Source organism: Artemia franciscana, chromosome 15 (genome assembly GCF_032884065.1).
Source record: "Artemia franciscana chromosome 15, ASM3288406v1, whole genome shotgun sequence".
NCBI lineage: Eukaryota > Metazoa > Arthropoda > Branchiopoda > Anostraca > Artemiidae > Artemia > Artemia franciscana.
The window spans coordinates 15,049,291-15,060,982 of record NC_088877.1 but is presented as its reverse complement, the minus strand read 5'-3'; positions in this window follow the sequence as shown (position 1 = coordinate 15,060,982).

Below are 11,692 nucleotides of genomic sequence, written 5' to 3'. Positions count from 1 at the left end.
ATTTTGTTGTACAAAATTTTAACGCAGTTATTTTTAAAATCAATCGTTAAACATTATAATAATACTAATTTAAAAATGAAGTTCCATTGGCAAAAAAGATCCAGCAAAAGAAAATATTTGTGCTAATATATATATATATATATATATATATATATATATATATATATATATATATATATATATATATATATATATATATATATATATATATATATATATATATATATATATATATATATATATAGATATATATATATATATATATATATATATATATATATATATATATATATGTATGTATGTATATATATCCAAAGTGACGTTTTGCAATGACAAATTTTTCAGCTCTTTTATGAATGTTTCATGAATATTTATGTCTTGAAGAAAGGGTCAATGTTGGTATTACCTGAACAATTGTTTTAAGTCATGAAACAATTGTTAATAGATGCATTTTGACTTTTAAAACATCCATTCTTTCTTGCAAAACTACCGCAAACTCCCGTTATGGAGTTTTCTTGACCCAAATATTCTTGTATTTATACATATAGAATTGCAATCATTTCCGTTTTCGTTGATTGGAATCTGTAATAGTTAAGAAACAAATTTGGGCTATATATTTGCAAATTAAGGGGTTGGGGGTAAAGCATATCATATATTAAATACATAAACTAACCATTACTGTATTTAAAATATGCTATACTTTACCCCCCCCCCCCTGTAATCTGCAAATTAGTAATAACTCTATAACGGTGATTTTGTGGTAGTTTTGCAAGAGAGAAAAGATGTTCAAAAATTCAAAATGCATCTATTAACAATTGTTTCATGACCCAAAACAATTGTCTAGGTAATACCAATATTGACCGAAAAAAGTATGAATAGAGCATTAGTGTATAACAGCCTTATGGGATAACTTCCCAGTTCCTATATCTAGTAGTTTCTGTTAGCTTTGAAATTTGATCTTAAAAGAGCCTTATTTTTAGTACATTATAAGTTCCTTATTGGTTTAGATTTTTCACTAATTCTAATATATATTTGTTTTAACTTTTGGTTCTTAATTCATTTTGATTTCTGTTAGTTTTATTTGCTCTGATCAAGATAAGGCGTTATGTTAAAAAAAAACCTGTTTTTCATTTAATTACTAAGAAGAACGAATAAGATGTAGCTTGGAAGTTTGTGGCAATACATTTTACCTTTGTATTTATTTCAGGATTTCTAAGCAATTTTCAATTTATGAATGTTAAAAAAAACTTTTTAAATTTAAAGTGTGTAAACAAAATGAAAACTCATAGTTTGTTGGTCAAACAGTTCGTGGTAACTTATTGGTAACTTATAGGAGTTCAAGGTCACTCCTTACTTTTGTTTAATAAAAAAATAATTTTTATACAATTTTTGACAGTTTTTCAAAATACAAAGTCAACAAAATTTCAATTAAAAAATAAATATGACAAATGTAAAGCGCAAAGTTGAAACCTAAAATGAACAAAAGTTACCTTTTTATAGGTTATTGCAAATTGCACATTTTAGGAAAAAATGTTTTGAATAAACTGGCCCATAATAATCCAAAATATTTTTCAAATTCTAAAAGCTAGCACTTATCATGAAAGTGAAACTATTGAGGTTTTGGAAGGTTGTGTTATCCTAAATCAAAAGAAACTATTTGCATCCAGTTTATCAAAAAGGAGGGTATCCAGTATTTTAAGGACAGCTGAGGGTAGTGAATTGAAGCTTCCAGGACATGATAAGGTGGATGTGGAAAAGTCATCGGAAGGCTGCCAACCTCCTTTAATGTATGTTAGTTGCTCATCTTCAAGAAGTATTTGGTCAAAACATTGAAAAAGACAGTCTTGTTCAAAAAGGCAAAAGCTCAAAAAAATATGGCTATATAGACGACATAACACCTGACAGCTTCGGAGAGGGGTACTGAATAGCTTTCTATTAATTTTTTAGTTACACTTATTCTAAAAATGTTCCATCAAAATTTAAAAAAAAACCTTCTTGTTCAAAATAATCAAAAGCTCAAATAACTACACCTATGGGGATCACATAACCTCCGAGAACTTTGGAGAGGAATGCTAAACACAATAAAATACACTGTGTCGTTACTGATTGTCAGTTTAAGGTATCAGCAATAAAAATGTTTAGGCTATTTAAGTTGAGCATTTCAGGAGATGTTGAAGAACTATCAGATAATAACCAGCCCCTCACCTTTTTCAGATTTCTCCCTCCCCTTAGCATTTGTGATCATTTTGAAAAAAGTCATTTCATTCAAAATAGTCGAAAGGTCTAGTAGCTTTGCCACAAGGGATGCAAAGCATCCATGAACCCCCTGGGTAAGGATTGTAAATTGTGACATATTTACTTTTTTAAATGCAGGATCAATCATTTGGAAAAAGGAGGAATTTTGATTCAAGATGGGTTTCAAAAACCTAGGATATTGAGGTGAAATTTTGGGGAATGTCCAGGAGCATGTCAAACTAAATGTAAACACACTATGTGCATCCAGTCTATCAAAAAGCTTTATCCGCAACATTAAGAGAACACCTAAGGATGGTGAGTTTAAACTTTAAATGCATGTTGAAGAAGATGTCAAAAAGTTGTCGGAGAGCAACCTCGCCATCGGATTTTGCCTTTTTGGCTGCCCTTCCTCCTAATATTTCTCATAAAAATCTTGGAATACCGATCTTGCTCAAAATAATAAAAAAGTTAAATAACTATTCCTCCAGAGATGATTTAACCCCTACAGCCTTTAGGGAAAACATTTAAGTTACATAAGTTTCCCATTTTTTATATACAAGGCTGGTTATTTCAGAAAGGCTGTATGCTTTTCTGAAAGTCTCCTAATCCGAGTCTCCTAAAAGGCTAAGAATTTTTAAAAAAGCTTTTAGAAAAAGTTGAGGGGATTGTGAAACAAATTGAAAGCCCTCTGGGCTAAGCTTGTGAGTCTTGTCAGAATTTGATTTGGTTAAAATATGTAAAAAAAAAACGGAACTTGGCTAAAAAAAAGTGTTGCAATGACCACAAAAACAGAGCTGCAGGATATGAAGGTTGAAAGAGGAAATTTAGAAATACTATAATCCGTATTTTTAAGCGAGGATGTGTTGTTGGGCATTTCAAATATAAGCAATAGCTGCCTAGGACCTTTGTCCTTTTATATTTAAATATCTTTAGTCCCTGGTCCTTACCAAGACTTTGGATTGCTTTTAGTAATGTAAGTGTACGTGATTATTATGGTTATAAGTTTTATCTTGTACCTCTGAACTGTTGGTACCAGGCTACCCGCAGTTTAATATGCTAACCATAGCTATTTCCCGCTGAATCCATTCACCCAAATTACTCCCTTATCCCATTTATGGCAGTAACCCTCCTGAGTTTCATTACATTGGAGTGGGTCGAACGTGTATATCCCACTACGCCTAGTGGTTATAAAATAACTACTTTTCTTAATCTGGTTGCTATAACTTGTTCGTTTCACCACATCTGGTTGTAGACAGAAAAAATGAGCCGAGAAGATAAACTTATAGCTTAAATAATAATGGCGTTGTCTTAAGGGAAGATCAAAATGACTTCTCTTACAGCAGTGCTAGAAATCCCAGATATCATACCGGAATACTTGGGAATTTCCGATGCCGAAGAATTTTTCGAAAAATTAGGAATTTTCGGCGAATAAAGAAACATTCGACTGCACATTTAAAGAAAAATGTTTAGCAGCAAGATTAAGAGAAAGTTCCTTACAGTATTATGAGTCAATAAGAGACAAGGAAACAAAGATACGAACAGCGTAATTGAGTCCTTCAAAACCGGATGCATTGAGACAAGTCTATCAGAAAGGCATGAAACTGAGGTATTTACTTTTAACGCATCAACCAGTTCTCGTAAATATGTGGTTAAGATTTTCATTCTAGTATGCTTGCAGCTAGACAAAAGCGGAAGCGACGAAACGGTAGAAATGTACAATTGCATGCGTTTAAGCAAGGGTTGCAAAAAAAGCTTCTAAGGCTAATGTTATCACGAGAACTCGAAAATCTCGAACAAGCTATTTCCTTGGCAAAGATAGAAGTCCAAATTGATGGAAAAACAAAAAAGTTTTATCAAATATTTATAAACATCATTAAAAATCATGACAATGTTAACGGCAGGATTGTAGAAATTGCGGAGCCTGTTCGTAAAGCTATGAGGAGCAAGGAAGGCCCGAATTCATCCCCATGAACAGATTCATCCTCATTTGGCGACAAATTCCATAGTAGAAGGTCATTAATGTCTTGGGATACTAAGCATACTTGACATCAACCTCCTCCTCCTGCAGAAAATAGTAGTATAAATAGGGACAAGCCAGATATATATAGAAATAGATTTAAACCCAGCGGGGGTAGAAAACGACTAGTCGAAACAAATAATATAGAAAAAGATTCAGCTGTTATTACTATGGCATGCCAAACAATTGTGGGGCACAAAGTCACATCAGGATGCAAAATGAAGGCTTAACGTACAAACCAACGAACAAGCCAGCGTTGACCAATAGTCGGAAGAAACTTAGGAAGATAGGGACCAAATAATACTTAGCTAGTACCCACTTTTTTTGCGGTTTTTACCCTTTTTATAGTTTTTTTTTTCTTTTTTAGTTTTTAGTTTTTCTTCTTTTGTATTAATGCTAAAGCCAAGGTTCGAGCCTGGAACCTCTCGGACCTAGAACCTGGAACATAACGCTTTACCAACTCAGCTACTTCGGCTTGAATACATTTACCTTTTTAGGGTTTTTATTTTTATTTTTGATTTTTTTAGTTTTATTTTTCTCCTTTATTTGTCAGTTTTTTCCTTTTTTTAGTTTTTTTTTCTTTTCCAGTTTTTATTTTTTTTATATTTTTATTAGTTTTTAGTTTTTTTTCTTTTTAGTTTTTATGTAGTTTTTTTAGTTTTTTAGCTTTTTTAGTTTTTTTAGTATTTTCCTTTTATTTTTTTTTGTAGTTTTTATTTTTTTGTAGTTTAGAGCCAAGGTTCAAACCTGGAGCCTCTTGGACCTAGAACCTGAAACATCACGCTTTACCACCTCAGCTACTTCGGCTTGAATACATTCGTTATGAGCAGCTTCCTCGGGTGTTGCCATTGTAGGTTCTTCAGTCATTTTACAATTAGAAACTTCTCTTTCAACAATGTTCTTACAATTAAAAATTTGTCTTTGAACAATATTCTTAAATATATGTGTCCTGGTCGTAATTTATATTTCCTTTGAGTGTCCCGGTCGTCATTTATATTCCCTTTGTCCCGATCGTTGGCCCGGTCTGTAATTTCTCTTTGAGTGTTTTTTTCTTTTTAGTTTTCTTTTAGTTTTTTACCTTTTTTCTTTTTTCAGTTTTCTTTTTCTTCTTTATTTTTCAGCGTCACTATGAAATGCATATCGCCGAACCTTTATTTTTTTTAACGAAAATCTGGTAGGCATCGATGACCTTATCCAAGTCAAGATCCCAAACCCAATCATCATCGCTATCATTTTCAGTTTTGATATGTTTTGACTCTTGCTGTCCAGGTGGATTTTCATCTAACTGCGCGGTTTTTCGTTCTTTAGCCGCAAGCCTGTTTTCTTGCTGTTCTTGTGATTCCTCGGCCCGCTTTATTTTCTTTCTTTCTCTATCAGCCACAAGTTTTTTGGCATAGATTCTTTGAGCAGCTTCCTTGGCTGTTGCCATTGTAGGTTCTTCAGTCATTTTACAATTAAACATTTTTCCGTGAACGCATGTCTTAAATACCATTAATGACGTCACCGTCATAGCAAAAAAAAAAATATATATATATATATATGTATATATATATATATATATATATATATATATATATATATATATATATATATATATATATATATATATATATATACTAGGCTTTTGGGGTGGCTCAAAGAGCCATCCCGACATCTAGTTGGTGGGGGCGCTTTGCGACCCCCCCCCCCAGCCCCCCGCGCGCGTAAGTCGTTACGCGCCATATTAGTTACGCGCCATTGTAGTATATATATATATATATATATATATATATATATATATATATATATATATATATATATATATATATATATTTATATATATATATATATATATATATATATATATATATATATATATATATATATATATATATATATATATGTATATATATATATATATATATATAATATATATATATATATATATATATATATATATATATATATATATATATATATATATATACTAGCTGTTGGGCTGGCGCGAAGCACCACCCCAACACCTAGTTGGTGGGGCGCTTCGCGCCCCCCAAGCCCCCCCGCGCGCGAAGTCGTTACGCGCCATATTAGTTACGCGCCATTGTAGCTGTGTCCCTGTGTCCCACCTGTGAATAGAGATAGATATAAATATATATTTTTAACTACGTAAAACATGCTAATATACAACATTCTTCACTGTCCCATTGTCTGTGCATATAAATAGCATTTATATTCCCTGTGTCCCGGTCGTCATTTGTGTCCTGGTGTCCCAGTTTGAATTTTCTCTTTGAGTGTCCCGGTCGTCATTTATATTCCCTGTGTCCCAGTGTCCCGGTCGTCATTTGTGTCCTGGTCTGTAATTTCTGTTCAAACAATCCCTGTGTCTCGGTCGTCAATTATATATCCCGCCTGTGCCCCCGGTGTCCCCGTTGTAGTTGTGTCCCTGCGTCCCTGTCGTCATTTATATTCCCGGTCGTGATTTGTGTCCGGGTGTCCCAGTCTGTAATTTTTCTTTGAGGTTCCTGGTCGTCATTTATATTCCCTCTGTGTCGGTCGTCATTTGTGTCCCGGTCTGTAATTTATCTTTGAGTGTTTTTTCTTTTTAGTTTTTTTTTTTAGTTTTTTACATTTTTTCAGTTTTTTTTTCTTCTTTATTTTTCAGCGTCACTATGAAGTACATATCGCCGAACCTTTGTCTTTTAACTTAAATCTGGTAGGCATTGATGACCTTATCCAAGGAAAAATCCCAAACCCAATCATCATCGCTATCATTTTCAGTTTTGATATGTTTTGACTCTCGCTTTCTAGGTGGATTTTCATCTAACTGCGCGGTTTTGCGTTCTTTAGCCGCAAGCCTGTTTTCTTGCTGTTCTTGTGATTCCTCGGCACGCTTTCTTTTCTTACTTTCTCTATCAGCTGCAAGCCTGTTTTCTTGCTGTTCTTGTGATTCCTCGGCACGCTTTCTTTTCTTACTTTCTCTATTAGCAGCAAGTTTTTTGGCATAGACTCTTTGAGCAGCTTCCTCGGCTGTTGCTATTGTAGGTTCTTCAGTCATTTTACAATTAAACATTTTTCCGTGAACGCATGTCTTAAATACCATTAATGACGTCACCGTCATAGCAAAAATTGACGACAACTAACTTCATGACGTCAGTCGACACAGAAACATGACGTCACCTGACAGACAGGCACACAGACAGACAACTTATTTTTATATATATAGATATAAGCCCCCCCGCGAGCGTAAGTTGTTGAGCGCCATATTAGTTACGTGCCATTGTAGCTGTGTCACTGTGTCCCACTACAGGTTTACCGACTCTTGAACATGCAACATATAATTTTCCATGGGAACAACAATCCGTATTCAGATCTATACCTCATTATTCTAATGATTGCACTTGAGTTTTGTTGATGGTGATTGCTAATCAAACATTCCCTGTGTATCTATCGTCATTTATATATACTACCTTCAGAACCTCAGACCTTATCTGTGTCCCCGTCGTCATTTATATATCCCCCTGTGCCTTTTTTTTGGTTTTTACCTTTTTTTTGCTTTTTTAGTTTTTTTTTCTTTTTTCTTTTTAGTTTTTTTTGTAGTTTCTACCCTTTTTTAAGTTTTTTATTTTTATTCTTATTTTTTTAGTTTTCTTTTTCTCCTTTATTTTTCAGTTTTTCCTTTCTTAGTTTTTTTTTCTTTTTTAGTTTTTAGTTTTTTTAGTTTTTTACATTTTTTAGTTTTTTTTTTAGTTTTTAGTTTGTTTTGAAGTTTTTACCCTTTTATTAGCTATTTTTATTAGTTTTTAGTCTTTTTTTCTTTTTTAGGTTTTAGTTTTTTACCTTTTTTTACTTTTTTTAGCTTTTTATTTTTTTTTTGTTTTTTTTTTGTAGTTTTTGTAAGGTTTGAACCTGGAACCTCTCGAAACTGGAACATGGAACTTACCGCGTTACCAACTCAACTACATCGGCTTGTATACTTTCGTTTTTGAATTGGTATATGATAAAATAATTCAGACGTCATATGCGGACAGACAGACAGACATAACCCACAAACAACTTATTTATATATATATATATATATATATATATATATATATATATATATATATATATATATATATATATATATATATATATATATATATATATATATATATATATATATGTATGTATATATATTATATATATATATGTATATATATATTATATATATATATATGTATGTATATATATTATATATATATATGTTTTTGACTATGTAAAACTTGCGAATATACAACATTCTTTGCTGTCCCATTGTCTGTGCATATAAATAGATTGTCAGGCTTACCGACTCTTGAACATGCAACATATAATTGTCCATGGGAAAACAATCCGTATTCAGATCTATACCTCATGATTCTAATGATTGCCCTTGATCCTTGTTGATGGTGATTGCTAATCGACCATTCCTTGTGTCGCCGTCGTCATTTATATATCCCCCTTTGCCCCCCGGATTCCCCTTTGTAGTTGTGTCCCTGTGTCCCGGTCGTCATTTGTGTCCCGGTGTCCCAGTCTAAGAATTCTCTTTGAGTGTCCCGGGCGTCATTTATATTCCTTGTGTCCCGGTGTCCCGGTCGTCATTTATATCCCCCTGTGCCACCCGGCGTCCCCATTGTAGTTGTGTCCCTGTGTCACGGTCGTCATTTATATTCCCTGTGTCCCTGTCGTCATTTGTATCCCGGTATCCCGGTCTGTATATACATTCGTTTTTTTAGTTTTGTTTTTCTCCTTTATTTTTCATTTTTTTTCTTTTTTAATTTTTTTAGTTTTTTCGCTTTTTTATTTTTTTATTAGTTTTTAGTTTTTTTCTTATTAGTTTTTTTGTAGATTTTACCTTTTTTTTAGTTTTTTTTTTACTTATGTCCTGGTCGTCATTTATACTCCCTGTGTCCCGGTCGTCATTTGTGTCCCGGTGCTTTGTTGATGGTGATTGCTAATCGAACATTCCTTTTGTCCCGGTCGCTTTTTCTTTGAGTGTCGTCATTTATATTCCCTATGTGCCGGTGTCCTGGTCTTCATTTGTGTCCCGATGTCCTGGTCTGTAATTTCGTCAGTTGAAAACATGACGTCAGTCGACACAAAAACATGACGTCACTCGACAGACAGACCCACACACACAGACAACTTATTTTTATATATATAGATATAACATATATATTTATATATATATATATATCTATATATATATATATATATATATATATATATATACATATATATATATATATATATATATATATATATATATATATATATATATATATATATATATATATATATATTTTATATATATATATATATACTAGCTGTTGGGGTGGCGCTTCGCGCCACCCCAACACTTAGTTGGTGGGCCGCTTCACGCCCCCCCAAGCCCCCCCGCGCGCGTAAGTCGTTACGCGCCATATTAGTTACGCGCCATTGTAGCTGTGTCCCTGTGTCCCACCTGTGAATAGAGATAGATATAAATATATATTTTTAACTACGTAAAACATGCGAATATACAATATTCTTCGCTGTCCCATTGTCTGTGCATATAAATAGCATTTACATTCCCTGTGTCCCGGTCGTCATTTGTGTCCTGGGGTCCCAGTTTGTATTTTCTCTTTGAGTGTCCCGGTCGTCATTTATATTCCCTGTGTCCCAGTGTCCCGGTCGTCATTTGTGTCCCGGTATCCCGGTCTGTAATTTCTATTCAAACAATCCCTGTGTCTATGTCGTCAATTATATATCCCGCCTGTGCCCCCAGCGTCCCATTGTAGTTGTGTCCCTGCGTCCCGGTCGTCATTTATATTCCCGGTCGTGATTTGTGTCCGGGTGTCCCAGTCTATAATTTTTCTTTGAGGTTCCTGGTCGTCATTTATATTCCCTCTGTGTCGGTCGTCATTTATGTCCCGGTCTGTAATTTATCTTTGAGTGTTTTTTCTTTTTAGTTTTTTTTTTAGTTTTTTATATTTTTTCAGTTTTTTTTCTTCTTTATTTTTCAGCGTCACTATGAAGTACATATCGCCGAACCTTTGTTTTTTAGCTTAAATCTGGTAGGCATTGATGACCTTATCCAAGTCAAAATCCCAAACCCAATCATCATCGCTATCATTTTCAGTTTTGATATGTTTTGACTCTCGCTTTCCAGGTGGATTTTCATCTAATTGCGCGGTTTTGCGTTGTTTAGCCGCAAGCCTGTTTTCTTGCTGTTATTGTGATTTCTCGACACGCTTTCTTTTCTTACTTTCTCTATCAGCTGCAAGCCTGTTTTCTTACTGTCTGCAACATATAATTGTCCATGGGAACAACAATCCGTATTCAGATCTATACCTCATTATTCTAATGATTGCTTGTGAGTTTTGTTGATGGTGATTGCTAATCAAACATTCCCTGTGTCTCCATCGTCATTTATATATCCCCCTGTGCCCCCACCGGCGTCCCCGTTGTAGTTGTGTCCCTGTGTCCCAGTCGTCATTTATATGCTGACAGACAGACAGACAGACAGACATAACCCACCAACAACTTATTTTTATATATATAGATACATACATATATATATATATATATATATATATATATATATATATATATATATATATATATATATATATATATATATATATATATATATATATATATGTTTTTAACAACGTAAAACTTGCGAATATACAACATTCTTTGCTGTCCCATCGTCTGTGCATATAAATAGATTGTCAGGTTTACCGACTCTTGAACATGCAACGCATAATGGTCCATGGGAAAACAATCCGTATTCAGATCTATACCTCATGATTCTATTGATTGCCCTTGAGCTTTGTTGATGGTGATTGCTAATCGACCATTTCCTTTGTTGCCGTCGTCATTTATATATCCCCCTGTGCCCCCCGGCGTCCCCGTTGTGCTGTATCCCTGTGTCCGGGTCGTCATTTATATTCCCTGTGTCCCCGTCGTCATTTGTGTCCCGGTGTCCCAGTCTGTGATTTCAATTTGAGTGTCCCGGGCGTCATTTATATTCGTCAGGATATTGTGGGGCATCGTAGCATCGATGAGTTTAAGCAATTCTTGTCAACTGATTGTTTCGCCTATAAAGAATATTATCTCGAGGTAAGAACTGATCACCGACCACAACGATTGCCACTTTGTTGATAGTTGCGTATCAGGAGGCATCAATTCGATTGCTGTTTTTAAGCAGAAGCACTAAATTATTATTTTTGTGGAAAAGATGATATATATAAATATATATATATATTTTCTTTTTAGTTTTTTTGTAGTTTTTACCTTTTTTAGTTTTTTTCTTCTTTTGTATTAATGCTAAAGCCAAGGTTCAAACCTGGAGCCTCTCGGTCCTAGAACCTGAAACATAACGTTTTACCAACTCAGCTACTTCGGCGTGAACACATTCGTTTTGAGCAGCTTCCTCGGGTGTTGCCATTGTAGATT